Source organism: Bactrocera neohumeralis, chromosome 5 (assembly GCF_024586455.1).
Source record: "Bactrocera neohumeralis isolate Rockhampton chromosome 5, APGP_CSIRO_Bneo_wtdbg2-racon-allhic-juicebox.fasta_v2, whole genome shotgun sequence".
Classification (NCBI taxonomy): Eukaryota; Metazoa; Arthropoda; class Insecta; order Diptera; family Tephritidae; genus Bactrocera; species Bactrocera neohumeralis.
The window spans coordinates 76,733,171-76,748,382 of record NC_065922.1 but is presented as its reverse complement, the minus strand read 5'-3'; the positions used below and the strand labels follow the sequence as shown (position 1 = coordinate 76,748,382).

The 15,212-nt window shown below is 31.5% G+C and overlaps 1 long non-coding RNA gene across 1 annotated transcript; it reads left to right on the top strand.

Moving 5' to 3' along the window:
* Nucleotides 1–1,242: 1,242 nt before the first annotated feature.
* Nucleotides 1,243–14,483, top strand: LOC126759699 (uncharacterized). Its single transcript, XR_007667049.1, has 3 exons — nucleotides 1,243–1,352; nucleotides 2,077–2,631; nucleotides 14,387–14,483. It is a non-coding gene; the product is annotated as an uncharacterized LOC126759699 (long non-coding RNA).
* Nucleotides 14,484–15,212: the final 729 nt, after the last annotated feature.

Genomic DNA, 15,212 nt, shown 5'->3' with positions numbered 1-15,212 from the left:
AATAAAAGCATATGTAATAATAAAAGTTGATATATCACATTTGATTAATCAGTAAATTTAGGATTGCATCATCAAAATATGATGCATTGTAAATACAAACATACGTATGTTGAAATGAAAAACCGTTTATAACTATATGAATATGTGCCAAAGTAAGTACAAGAGCCTTTGAAAAATAAGAAAAAAAATTCTTCGATTGAAGCTAGAATAAAAAAGTTTTCATGCAAGAGCTCGATTTTGATCGTTCAGTAGTTATGTATATGCTATAGTGGATCGATTTGAAAACTATTTCAACATTGCCTGGAATATTCTGTGCCAAATTTCGTGAAGATGTCTTATCAAAGAAATGAAGGACTAGCTCGTGTATATACAGGCAGACAGACGTCTAAATCGAATCAGCTCGTCAAAATGATAATTTATGTAAAAAGTTCATAGGGTTTCTGGGTGTTACATATGTGTGTATAATAATCTCTACTTACCTGCAGTTTAGACTTTTTGATTAGGTGCCCCTGTGTTGACCGCCTGCTACACTGACTTCCCCTTTGGTATTCATATAACTTAATACGAAATCTAGATATTAGAGCCTTCAACACTGCGGTCACTGTTGCCCCACTCAGCTCAATACAACAAATTGATTTTAAGAAGAAAGTTTTACACATCTTACCGAATATAATTTTACTTTTTTTAGGTGAGGAAACTATTCGAGTATTAATAATTCATTTTTAAGTAAAAAGGAAGTTTATTTAAAATAATACGTATGAATTCGATATATATTGTAAAGCGGCGCGTCCGGGATTGAAGTAATGCTTGTTTCCTCAGTTCAATGAAGTTGGAGTGTTGCCAGTTTGAAGAAAAAAGAAATAACCGCATTAGTAAATAAATACTTATATAAATTGAATCGGTTAACTCGTTAATTAGCAAAGAGAGCTTGTAGAGATTTCCGTTAAAGTTTCTGAGTTTCTTAAGACAATATTGGCAAAACTAACTAATAAATAAATTAATTAATTATATTAAACTAATCGAAGCGTTTGATTGGCGCTGGGTAAATAATTGCAAAAAGCATCGGAAAATTATTATGTTCACAAATTTCATTATGGTATTTCCAAAAAATATTAATTTTAACATAATTTTTAATGTAATCGACCACTTTTACCGATATTGAATAAATTTTTTCTAAACCAAATACAACCCTGAGCTGACAATCTGATTGAAATTTTGTGGTAGTTGATGGATGAAGTGGGACAGAAAATTATATCAGCAACAGCAAAAGTTGGAGATAGTTAACTCGCGGAACAAAATTTTTGAGTGTTTTATACGCAACGCAATATAAATTTATTGTAAAAATTTACCAGGTAATTCTAGAACTAAAAAAATTTGTCATATCTAGTATTTTAAATATGAGTAATACCGATATAATTCACATTTTGGAATGAGTGTGAAATTAGTTTTACTTGTGAAATTTTCTGTCATATCGGTGATCAATTACACTACCACCAATCTGCCAATCGGACAGACGACGTCCATCTTTTTGAACCGTGGCGGATTTGTCCATGTGCGTTGATACATATGTATATTGATGGACATGTGTAAGTGTATTTTTGCAAAATTGCACTGCATTTTTTTCCATTAAAGCGATTTAGAGTAAAATTTCGCAATAATGTGACGAACGGATGTTTAACATCAGGTGTATATGATATAAGGGATTAGAATCCAGAAAAACAGAATTGTCATATCCGCAAGCAGCTGCAACCAACCTAGAATACACTTTGGTACTACACGTGCCTGTCATTTGGTTGGTGAAGGGGTAAAGTATAGACAAATGGTTAGGGATGTCGCGGTGCACATACTCCTTAAGAATTTTAATTGCTTCATGAAATAAAAAATAATTCTCTATCATAGCTTTGCGTTATAACACAAACAAATGAAGATTTCGCAATATGTATATATAGTATATGTAAATGCTGTTTCACCGAATGTATTATGTCTGTAGTATATACATACGTACACTAAGCATTAAAAAATGTTTATTTTATGTACTTTTTATATACCATATTAATACTGATCTCTTATTTGCAGTTTAAACGCATTTTACTTTCAAATAAATTGTGATTCGTATCAATTTACAAACCCGTTAGTAGTGCCTGTAACTCTTCAAGTGGAAGAGAGTGTTTCTTTATAACACTAGAGAGCGACACGATTTTTGTGGAGCACATAGTGTCGAAAATAATCCAGTTTTGCACCGTAACGCAACCAGATACTGCGCATCGCAACCTACCATCTTAGCTTATTGTATTATCAAAGCAGCAAAATAATAGCAAGAAGACAACAAAATCCACACAACTGCAAAATTCTTTTTTGAATTTTTCTTTTATTTTGGTTTGTTTGCTTTTCGTTTCGCAACCAATCAATTTTGAAATTTAGAAGTTGCTTCTGACAACGGTGAACACATTTAAAAAATTCTGTAATCAAAAATCAGTGGAAAATCAACGTAAACGTCAGTTGTAATCTGAGTGGAAAGTTTACATTGGATAATTCATTATCGGACAATACTCTTTGATCTTCGTGTGAATTGTGTTGCGCACCCCAAGGAGGGGAGTTACTTGTTTTATATGACTTTTGAAAGATTAATAGGTGAGTACTTATGTAAAATTAATGTGTTTTTGAACTCGTTCTTGTATAATTATTGTATAAATTTTATTTTGTTTGATAAAAATAAGGCATATCTCTTTGTACAGAATGTTATCAAATTTTTCAGATTATTGAATAGTAAACTAATTGAAAAATTTTAAACAAATAATTTTAAAACAAGTTTTGACACAAAAAAAGAAGAAAATTCACATCCCGTTCCTATCAATATACATATATTATATGTATACTTGTATGTTTGTGAGTGCAAATTTTAAAACTAGTTACTTTCATTTTTCAATCTTATTTTGTACATAAAGTAGACGAAAAGTGGACGCGAATAACAATGGACTAGCCAACTCATAGCCTTTGTTGGCTTAGTCTTCATTATAAATCAAAACAAAATAAAAGTAGCAAATTGTATGCAGAAATCGAAAACCAGTTCACTAGCCCCGTGATTATGCAGTCGTGATTTTGATTTACGAATTGTTTCATTTGTAATAAATCTTAATTGCATTTCATTCAGTAAATTTTTTTCTCACGTTATTTCTAGACATTTTTTAGTTTTAGTAGAATTGTTTGCAAATCATTGTTTGATTTAGTTATTATTATTATTATTTTTTAAATTGCTGTGGTATTGAATCATTTGCGTTGTTTGCAAAAAGCTCAACATAAAATTTCTACTTCAGTTGCAGGTGAAAAGGTTGAAAATAGATAATTAGCTCTTTGCATTATCTTTATTTAGCCTTAACTTTTTCGAAAATCGTTACAAAAGTGCTGCACTTTTCCAGTGCTTTGTCAGAAGTTGCAACACCGATCTAGTTATACATAAATTCCATGCATACATTTTTGTCTTCTTTTATTATTCACCCGACTGCACCACAAGCATTGCCAAATATTGCCTGAAATTCGCTATGCAGTCTGGTTGCGTTTATGGACTTTAGTTGTTACTAAAAAATTTCTTGGTATTGTTGTTGCCTAATGTGTTTTTGTTTTGTCTGCTTTTCTTTTAACCTATTTATAAAGCCTAATTAAGTAGATTTAAATTCAATTTGTGGCATTGAAAGAACTGAATTAGTTTTATTGCATTGCAAAAGGGCTCAGGGTTGCACTGTATATACTTACATATGTACATACATATATACACACCTATAATAAAAAGGTGTGTTTGTGCTCTGCGTCAATGACTTGATAAAAGGAAAAGTTGATGTACTATAAATAATTTCAAATATATTTCGCACGTTCACAAACCACTGTTGATTACGTGTTACATTGTGGTTTGAAATTTGTGGCTTAAATAATAAAGTTGGTTCTGAGTTTAATTAATTTCCTTGGACGGAAATAAACTTTATCACTAAATACCTTTTTTTTTATTTATTATACCTTTCATTTCTATATGCATAATTTTTGCATTTCTCATTCACTTGAAATATTTGTATATATGTATGTATAAAAGCTTGTGCACTTGTCTGAATGTATGCACTTGAGTATATTTACATACCTACATTCCAGTGCAATTCAATACCACTTATTCAGTCAGTTTGTATATAGTTATGTAATAAAATTACAGAAAATCAACTTGAGATGGTGCATTACAGCGCATATAAATATAAATTCATACTTACATATATGCAAATATAGTTTGTGTGTGCGTGCGTACAAAGAAATTTTGCATAAGTATCTTGCAGCGCTTCTGATTTAAACCAACGAGTGTCGAGTCTTTGTCTACGTGAACGCTTAATATACAGTTTTCCGATATTTTATATACATACATATACATATATGTATATAAATTTAACTTGAGCACTTTCGTTTGTTTATTTAGCAAAATTTTAATTTGATCGATCAGCTTTTGATTGTGCGAAAATTAGCAAAAAAGTGAACGTAACAAACGTTGATAAGGCTTCAGCATTCTGCATTTCCAATAGTTAAATACAGGGTGCTAAAGGCTTGAGAATGCAAAATTTACGACAAAAATTCCCACTCCGATAAAGGTTGCTTTAACTGTTCACCTACTTTACATAAAACCTATTTTCCTGAAAACAATTTTCAATTTTATCAATTTAGGTGCATAGAATGACATTTTTGCCTTCAGACTTTAACCAATTTATTTTAAAATCAAAATAGTAATTACTTTTTTTTACACAGTTTTGCATTTTTCATTACTAAGCAAGTTCATATAATCCAACAGTTAATTAAATTCACAGTTGTGCATAATATACATACATACATATGTATGTGTGTATGTAAAATATATGAATCGCCCAGATAAAAATAATTTTGTTTTAAATAAAACTAGTCAACTCAGCTGTTTTTGTGGAACAATGATATGTGCGAATGTTTCGGTAAATATACGTTGAAAATTTTGTTTTACAAAACTAGAACTCAGGAGAAGAACAATAGAATGTGACAAAAAATATACACGACGAAATAATAAGTGTGAGTTTAGCTGGTAGTGTTATTTTTGTACCGTCATATTTTGAACTATGTAGTTTTGTTCTTACAACTCAAAGTCCTTTTAACTCTCCGTAATTTAATTAAAAGTAATACTTACTTTAATTTTTTTCTGTATGTGTATAAAAGTATTTTTTTGTAATTTTTTTTTATTTCTAAATTATTTTTGTTTAAAACTTTTGTAAGTAAAATTTTTTTCCTTTTAATTTCAATATATTTTTTTTTCCAAAATACTTTTTTTAATATTTTATAATTTTTTCCAAAATATTTGATATATAGAACATACATACATATGTATGTACATTGTATATATTTTTTAATTTGAAATAATTTTTAATATTTTATAGTTTTTTTCAACATATTTATTTTTTCAAAGTATTTACTTTTTCAGATTATTTTTTTTAATACAAAATATTTTTACTAATATTTTCTTTTGATTTTCTAAATATTTTTTGATATTTTAGATATTTTTGTTTTAAATTTTTTAAATATTTTTCTACATGTATTTTTATTTCATACTATGGTAAGTCATTTACGCTCGCACCAGTTCTCACTACTCGTTTTTCTGAAAAATCTTGGCAATTTCACACATATTCAAACTTTCGATTGGGTCATAAACTGTCGCCTTCATGGCAATTAGCAGGCAATTTTACGTTAACAATAAACAAAACAGATAAATATGTGTTATTCTTGCGAGCGCAATAACGTTTGCTCACAAATTTGAAACAAGCGGTTAGAGTAAATTTTTTTTATTACCAAGAAAAATGAGTAAGCGCCATTTTTTGAAGCATAACAATATAATCAAGTGACAAGCAAACTCTTTTCTGTGTCCAAAACTGTAAATTAGTGAGATATTTAAATTTCTTAAACACATTTTAATGCGTCAATTTGCTTAGAGATTCAAACAAATAATATTTACATTTTTGGTCATTTGTTCTGCTCTCTTTTTTTCCATATCTATGTATCATTTCGTGTTTTAATCTTTCTCCCGCGCTCATATTTTGTTGTTGAGACATTTAATTTTTAGTTCGCAAAGTTTGTTAAACTGTCATACATTTTCAAGGTAGCGAAAATTCTAATATTTCCGCAAGATCGTCAGCAACTTTTATTTTTAGCATTTAGTAGCCAAGCGTGCAAGTAAGTAAACAAGTATTTTCCTGCAAAGCGCTCTGTAATTTGATCGATACGCGTTATTTCTCGCTAAATATTTTCTTGGTGATGCCAATTTTTGCTGCTGAGGGAGTTCGCCCTCCCGCCGCTACGCTAATTTCTATTTTCCAATTATTTGCTTTGTTTGCATAGAAAATTGAAATTTTCCCGCTTTTTCCTTTGGCGATTTGCTCATTAACGTGCTGCTAGAGGCGGATCGGATCCTGATTTGTTTAATTTGTTTGTTAACCGCTTTTGATGTTTTTATGTCGCTAATTTACAACTTTCCGCGTTTTCAATTTCACCGCAGCGCTAATAAGGACCCCCAGTTAGTTGGCACCTCAATTAGATGCACCAGTAATTATTTGCTTGTCTTCCCCCTCAGTTGGGCCTTACATCTCACAATTTCACCACGCTTTGTACACACTTTTTCCCAGCAATTAATTATGTTTTGTTAGCGCATAATTGGGCCTTTTACACTTGTTAAATCAATAAGGCGCGTCTAAGGACACCTTTGCGCCGCCATATTGCGCTTACTACCTGCGCTGTCTGGCCCACCTTTTAATTTTTTCCCATCAGTGTTGTGTTTTTGTTAGCTTTTAACTTGTTTATGTTTCGAAATTGCATTCACTGCGCCTAACACAAGGCCAATTAAATTGTGCGTACACAGTGAGCTCTTGCTGCCTTTTTATGAGGACATATTTTTTCTTGTTTACTATGCAAAACCAACAAAGAAAGCGTTATTGAAGTGGGCTGGTCCCTCCTCACGCAGCAGAGCTTGACCTGTAGGAAATTTTGAGTTTAGCAGTAAAAAATTTGTCAAGTCGTGATCTAAAAATGTATAGCACACATGTTTTTAGTTAATTGTCAAGTTCTTCATTTGACAGCTGGAATGAAACAATGTGTAGGTGTTATTGAGTAGCAAAGATTTTTTTACATTGTTGCTAATAACGTTTTCTTTTCTCACAAAATTATTGCCATTATTCTGTCCTATTGCCGGGCTGTCAAAGTTGCGTGTTCTTTTCACAGATTACTGCTTTCTGACCTGAAAAAAGTAAACATTTGCAGCCCTTCTCAAATCGTAAGAGTGAGAGTTGTTTATTTGTCGTTTTCACTAATTATTTTTTTTAAATCAAGTTTTTCCACTAATTACACAGTACAACAGCTAATCTGGGGGGTAAGAAATTCCAAGTCAGGGTGATGGTACTAGGTCAGTATAGTAAAACCCTTTAGTTGGTTGACTTTTTTGTTCTTTTCTCATGTAAAAATTGGAACATTTACATATATGTACATATATGTAATGTTGCCATATAGTGTTAACTTTTTGAAACATACTTCAAAAAGCATTTTTGTTATTTATTTTTTTTCAACTTTTTTTAAATATATTTCTTTTTGATTTATTTCTATTTTTTTTATTTTTTTTTAATATTATTAGTGCTTTTTTACTAAAACATATTTAAGAAACATACTTGAAAAGGCATTTTTGTTATTTTTTTATTTTCTCAACTTTTTTAAATAATTTTTTTTAAGTTTATTTCTAATTTTTTTAACTTTTTAAAAAATTTTTAGTTTTAATTTTTTTTAACTTTTTTAAAATTGTTTATTCATCTTTCATTTTTTTATTTTTTTAAATTTATTTTTACGCATGTTTAATTTTTCTTAATATTTTTCTTTTAATTTTTTTCAGTTTTAAATTTTACAATTGTTTTTTTGGTTTTTTTGGTTACTAATATAAAATAAATCGACTTCAAAATATAATAAAATTTTTATAATACACTTTAAAATTTTCCTGTGGCTTTTCTTTACTTTTTCCTTCTATATTTTTTTGTTTTACTATTTTCCAAGTCTTATTGTCCAATTCAAACATTTTACATCTGTGTTGTCTTGTACGAGTATGTACATATGTATGTATGTGTATAGCTCCTCTAAATTTTCACGATTAGCTGTGTATCTGTGTGTGTTGTGATTTTCCTGTTAACTGCAGCTGTTTTTCCGGCTGGACTCGAATTGCGCAAGCGCTGCGCTCTGTAGCAAGAAAAACTGTCTCTGAGAGTGTAAGGATAGTAATTGAAAGTTTGAAAGCCACTGTAATGAGTAAACCATTATTTTTATGATACAAATATTCTTGCTTATTCAAAATTTTATAAATTCAATAAAAGTTTGAAAGCAACTTATTTTGAAAAAAACTAAATTTATGCTATTTTTGTTGTAAATAACTGTAAATGAAAAAGACAAAGTTTGTTAATTGTGGTCTTTGCTTCGTACTTTTCGCATGAAAAAAGTTTTTTATCATTCCCAATTTATAAGCTAACATTAAAAAGCAAATAAGTTGAGAAGTTATAAATCAGATTATTGCCAGAATTAAATAAAAATTAAGAAACCGCAATGTCGTTAAAAAATTATTATTTTTTACTTTTCTTTCCTTACTTTTGACACATATTTTTAATATTTAAAAAAAAAACTGTAGTTATTATTGTATTCACTGTATTTACGGTTATTTTCACGACTGTTTTTATCAATTTATTAACGGTATTTGTTTTTGCCAAGAAAAGCACCATTTTGTAGTTACCGTAAAAAATCTTTAGTAGCACTGTATTATACTGCACACATACATACATAGTATGTACCAGCACACCTTGCCCTCTGCGCTGAGCGAAGCCTAGCCACATAACGGTAAATAGAGAATACTCATACGTACAGGATTATTGCACTTGAGCACGAGACACTGCCAAACAAACAAGCCGACCCACGAATACACACACACACAGGCACAGAAGTCTCGGATTTGACACCACCAGCAGCGCTGCTTGCGCGTTCAAGCTTCGTGTTTAGTCGTTTTTTATTTGCCATGCTGTCTGGATGTGGATTTTCCAGCAAATAGTCAAAGCCTCTCAACGTAAAGCAGAAATAAGTGAATAAAGTTAAATTAAATAAATTTTAAATAAAATTGTAATTACAAAAACAAAAAAAAACGCTACAAACACTTAACACATACTAAAAGAGGAATATCGAAACTTGCGACTTGTGTGCGTTTTGCCACTAGAGCGGCTGCAAAGCGTTCGTTGAATACAGAATTTCACAGCAAATCGAATATTCATTGAAATTGAAATAAGATTTTTAGAATTAAAAATTTAAAAATTAATGCTAATGTAAACGTTAACGTCGCCAGCCACATTAAACAAATACAAAAAGTAATATACTACACACAAACAAATACCAACATACAAACAAATAAACGTCTATAAAGTGCAGCATTCGGTCAGCAGCGGTAGCAAAAGCAGCCAGCGGCCGACTGAGGTCAATCCAAACGCGTGCAACCGGAAAGAGGAAATCAAATTTGGCAAAAGTGCGACTTGCTTTGCGTTGCCCAACCACGGACAGCGCAGCAGATACAAAAGCAAAAAGAAAAACAAAGCGTATAATTATAAAATATCACCAGCGTCGGCGGCAGTGCCAAGGAGCAAGCGACAAAATCAGAGATCAGCAATTGTGCGCGCGTGTGTGTGTGTGTGTTTTACTGCGCGAGCGGCAGACGGGCTTTGTTTTTGTGTTTATCGCACGCCCAAAGCCGAGTCCATAAATATTTGCCATTTGGTGCTTATGTCGCCTAAAAGCGTGCTACCGCAAACAGTTGCTGCCAGCGTGTACGCCTAAAAGCAGGCTATAGCAAAGCGTTAAACTGCAATTTTGCCAATCTAAAACATTAAAGTATTTCCGCGCTGCGAAAAGCAGAAATTTTGAGTGCAAACTTCTGCGATTTTTCGGGTTTCCATTTGGATTTTCGCGTGATTTTAGTTATTCTAGTACCGTTATAAATTATTACTCTTGGCTACACACGTCCATCGGCCGTTTAGCGAGAAAAACAACAACATCATATGGTGTGCGGTTTGTGGGTGTCATCAGTGGCCTTTAACGCCCTCTGCACAAACAACAACAGTAAGTTCATTGTGGCAGCAGCACCAACAAATGTGCTAAAAACTATACAATTTTTGTTCGCAAGTAATGTGTCGGCTGAAAAGTCACGCATGGTTTTCTAGAAGGATTCGAAGTTGCGGCTGGTGGCTGAGTACTTTTCGAAATTGAGCAGTAATACGCTGTTTTGCTTTAGCTGTGAATATTGAGCCAAGGCTAATGCTTTTTATATAGATCTGGAAGACCCTATACTTACATTTACTCAAAACTATCGATATTGTTTTTAGTAAAATCATCAAAATTGATTTCGAAACGTGCTAATACCACAATTATGGGATAACGTGCATCTTTCGATGTTTCGCATTAAATAATTCTGTGTAGTAGTTTTCAAAAATGTGCTTACTTTTTCTTGATCTCGTTTATATCTAATGACAAAATACGAAAAGACTTTTTCGACTACACATATTTATACATTTTTTTTTCGAAGAACGCAGAATTTCATACAAATATTTATAGCGAAACTAATATAAATAATAATAAAATATATAAATTATAAAAATAATAAAAATTTTAAGCTTACGAGCTTCAGAAACACTTTAAAAATTACAGGTTTAAAAGATTTTTTCAAAATACAAAAGAATTGTCGGCATTACATAAAATTTATTAATACTATTATGTGAAAGAAACAAAATTTGCTTAAAAATGTCTGAAATTTTCATATGTACATATGTATGTATGTCTATAGGATAAGTTCGAAAAAATTGTTTGAAAGAAATTGATTAAATTTTTCGAAATTAAGTCCTTAACTACTCTAAAAAGCCTAAATTTCTATACATATTATTCTCTAACAAAAATTTAATTTTTCGAAATTAAGTTTTCTATTTCGAAAATTCGAAGTTTTGAAAACTGCATAAAAAGCTCAAATTTCTATACAAAAGATTTCCAAGTAAAAAATGCGTGAGGAATATTTCATAACTCGTAGGATTTTTTGAGTTGTAGTCAAGGGTTGTAGGGGTCACACCACCACCATTTACTAAAATGACAAAAATAGCTGTACGTGATGGAAATTTTTTGATCTGAAATAATCACAATTGTTGAGTAGTGTAATTATTTTTGTTGCTTGTATACTAGTCTTTCGGCTTTGTAGAACTAATATCATGGAATTTTCCAATAGTGATAGTTTTTGTAACGGTACATAACCTAATATGAATTTTTTGTTAAATTGATTATAGATGTTAAATTGTTTTCCATGCAAGCGCTTAAATCACCCCGCCACCCACCCGTGCCATTCATTTTTTTTCGGTGAGCATAAAATTGCTTTGCTGGCATTTTTTATTGCTGCTTGAGTGCTTGCCTGCCTCCCTTCAGAAGTGAAAAGCTCAAACTGCATGTTTTCTCATCATGCTACCGTTTAAAGTTACTTTAAATCTCGTGTAATTAGTTTCTGTTTCTGTTTTCGTTTCTACTTTTTTGCTTTTGATGTCTTTTCTAATTTTCTTTTATTTTTTTCATTGTAAGTTTTAAATTGCAATCAATTTACTTGCGTATCTTCACTTGAAAGGATTCCCCACCCACATTTTCGACTTCTTCGTGACTGAATTGCTGTTTTTTTGATGTTTTGTTGTTGCTTTGCTTGCTGTTTGTTGGCTACTCGTATTTTCTGCAAATTTTGCAATTTTCGTGCTTTTGTTTTAAACTTTTGTTTGTCTCGTAAATGCATCACTTCGTTATATTCATTGCATTCGCAGAGCAGGGTTTCCATTTCATGCTTCGTTTATTCGCCGAACGTTCTTGCTCCTCGCTCACAGTATCATTCGTCCGGCATCAGCGCCATTACACGCACTACTTAACCATATCCGCTTATGAGTATGTACATTTGTATGCGGACATAGAGACATACATACATACATATGTATGTATGCTTCTTAATTTGTCCTATGAAATGCACATTCGAGATTATTCCAGTTGAATTTGCTGGTATTAAAATTTTGGGTCGATACATTTTGATTAATTAATGTTTGAAATTCGAATATTAACAAATTCAACTCTATATTAAAATTTTTAATTTTGAAATGTATTTTCGAAATTAGATTTCAACTGTTTCAAAATTGGTATTTCGAATGTTCGAAATTCGAATATAAGGGAATTAATTTTTTTTACTTTAATACTAAAATTTGTGATTTTGAAATTTTTATTCGAAAATAGTTTAGAAATTATAGTTTCGAATTTAATAATTTTCGTTTAGATTTAACTATTAAAAAAATTAGTATTTTAAATTAAATGTTCGGAATTCAAATAATAAGAAAATAAACGTTTTTACTTTTATGTTAATGCTTTGTAAAATTTTTATTCGAAATTAGTTTAGAAATTATAGTTTCGAATTTAACAACTTTCGTTTTTAAACTTTTGTTCGAAATAAGATTTTAACTATTTTCGTAAAATAGTTTTTCGAAATTAATGTCCAAATTCAAATATTAGAAAATTCAAAATTTTTACATCTGTATTAAAGGTTTTCATTTTGAAATTTTTGTTCGATATTGGTTTAACTATATTCACAAAATAATTTAAATTTAATATTAAAATTCATATATTAGAGAATTCAAAATATTTACTTCTACATATGTATGTACATATATTAAAACTTTTCGTTTTGAAATTTTTGTTCGAAATTAGTTTTTAATTATTTAAAAAATGGAATTTAGAATTTAATGTTCGAAATTCTATTATTAGGAAATTTAAAATTTTAATTTCTCAATTATTAAAAAAAATTATTTTGAAATTTATTTTCGATTGTTCGAAATAAGTTTTTAATTATTTAAAAGAATGAAATTTAGAATTTAATGTTCGAATATTAGGGAATTAAAATTTTTCATTTCTCTATTATCGAAGTTTTTGTTATTTCGAAATTTGATTTTACGTTTTTACATCATAAATTTTTGTTAAATAATTTCCAAAATTTGTTGTATACATATAAATGTCTGCTTATTTTCACGTTCTCTGCGCTTAAGACTTGTCATTTGCTGTCCTCGCGTTATTTGAATATTTAGCATTTCTTCTGACGTTAATGGCAGTTCTATTATATTTTCTTGCCTTTCCAATAAATCTGCTGTTTTGCCGCAATGTCCTTGACCGTTGCCGTTGCCTCAAACCTCACTATTCCAACGCGTCTAACCTCACTCTGCTCTTCAGCCGCCACAGCCTACCCACTAAAACGTGCCTAAACGCTGCTGCCTCTAACACTTGTTGTGCATGAGCTCTGCCGTCACGGTACTTTTTTCTTCCATTTCATTTTATTTTCTATTTCATTCGCCGCTTTGCGCTCTGACACGGCATATCTACCACTTTTGTGTGGAATTATAAATTTTTTACAACTATTTTCCACTCTATTTTATTCCTCATTTGTGACATTGCGTTTTACAACGTATTTGCTTACGCTACGCTGCGTTGCGTTGTGTGTGTATGTTGATCCTTTTTAATTAAGCAAAATATATAGTGCTGATTGCCAAGTAAACAAGCATGCCATTTCCTTTGCGCCCAACAGCAGGCTTTGGATTTTTGAATAATTTATGCAGTGAAGCGTGCGAGTAGGTCATACGCTGTGGGGGACGGGGTGTTGCCGCTATGCATTAAGTCAAACAGTTAGCGTATGCCACAAATCACCGGGGAGCACAGGCAACCAGCGGTTAGAAAATGCTGTTGACAGCCTTGAAACACATAAATATACATATATGTATGTGACCAAATTGGCGACACTGTAGTCCACAGCTAGGCGCTAAGGGGTGTTTGGTGTATGTAGTTGATGTGTCATTAATAGCACTGCGGCTACTTTTTGTTGATTTACTTAAATATCAGGTGCGAGAGTCAATACATTTAGGGGGTTACTTTTACTTTTGACTTATGCACGTGTTTATTAAAGCGTTCAAGGTTCTGGCGTGACAGCGGTAATTCTTGAAACCCGTTGTAACTGCTTTGCATTAAATATTAATATTAAAAATTGCCGCTGACCACGGCACTTTCACTGCTAATAGGCGCGTTTGAAGGCTGCTAAATTGGTAACCGTTTTTATTAGGCAATCAACATGCAAATGTCAGCTGACTAATTTGACTGTTGTCATAATTTAATTTTAGAAAATACAGCAGATTGTGTAAATTATAGAAATATAGTAAATTTATTTATAAATTTATTATTAAAAATTATTTTTTAATTTTCAATCATAATATATAAATACTCGCTTCTTTATTTGCAGAAACACCAGTATTCAAAGGAGCACCACCAACTCCACCTCAACGGAGCAAGTTGGTTAGTTCGTGCATGAATTCACATAGGCGATACTTAAGTCATAGGTAAGTAAGCCACACACGCCTACTTTCAATAACATATTTAATTAATCTATTCCCATTTAAACACAACCAGCGCACCAACATACGTTTTAGTTGTCAAAAAGCGGCTCAGTCCAAAAAAACAGAAAAATATTTAAAGAAAATTGCATACACTCTCCGCTGCCTGGTGTTTCTATATCCTTGCAAAAAAAAGTCAAGTAATGAGCAGCAAATGCGCAATTTAATTTTCCAGCTTAAACGGCCATTAATTTCTCCACATATTTAGCGTGTGTGCGCATATTTAAGCAATTTAAGCGCTTGCTGGCTGCCACCATTACACTAGCAGCACAGCAAGGCGTTCTCTGTGTGCGACAGGCGCCTGTGTGGCGTTGTCCGCACGGACGCGCTTTACCCCACTTTATGACGCTGTGTGCCGTTCGGTGTACTTAACACTGGCTGACAGCGCTATGTCAAGAATTTCATTCAATTTTTAAGTTATATATCCTCATGTCAAAAAGAGGGGCTTATAGCATGTTGGTGCGCCTAATGGCTTTCAGCGCTTTATATCATAGATAAATCAAACTCACGCCGCTTCTAGTGCAAGGCTGGCGCACGCTTTTGTGAACTTTTCTGGGGTATTTTGAATAAATTTTTATTATTGATTGTTTTTGGGTATTATGTTAGAAAATTTAAAGATTTTGTTGAAAGGTGTTCAGTTTTCGGACACATTTTCATTAAAAAACGTTTGCATGT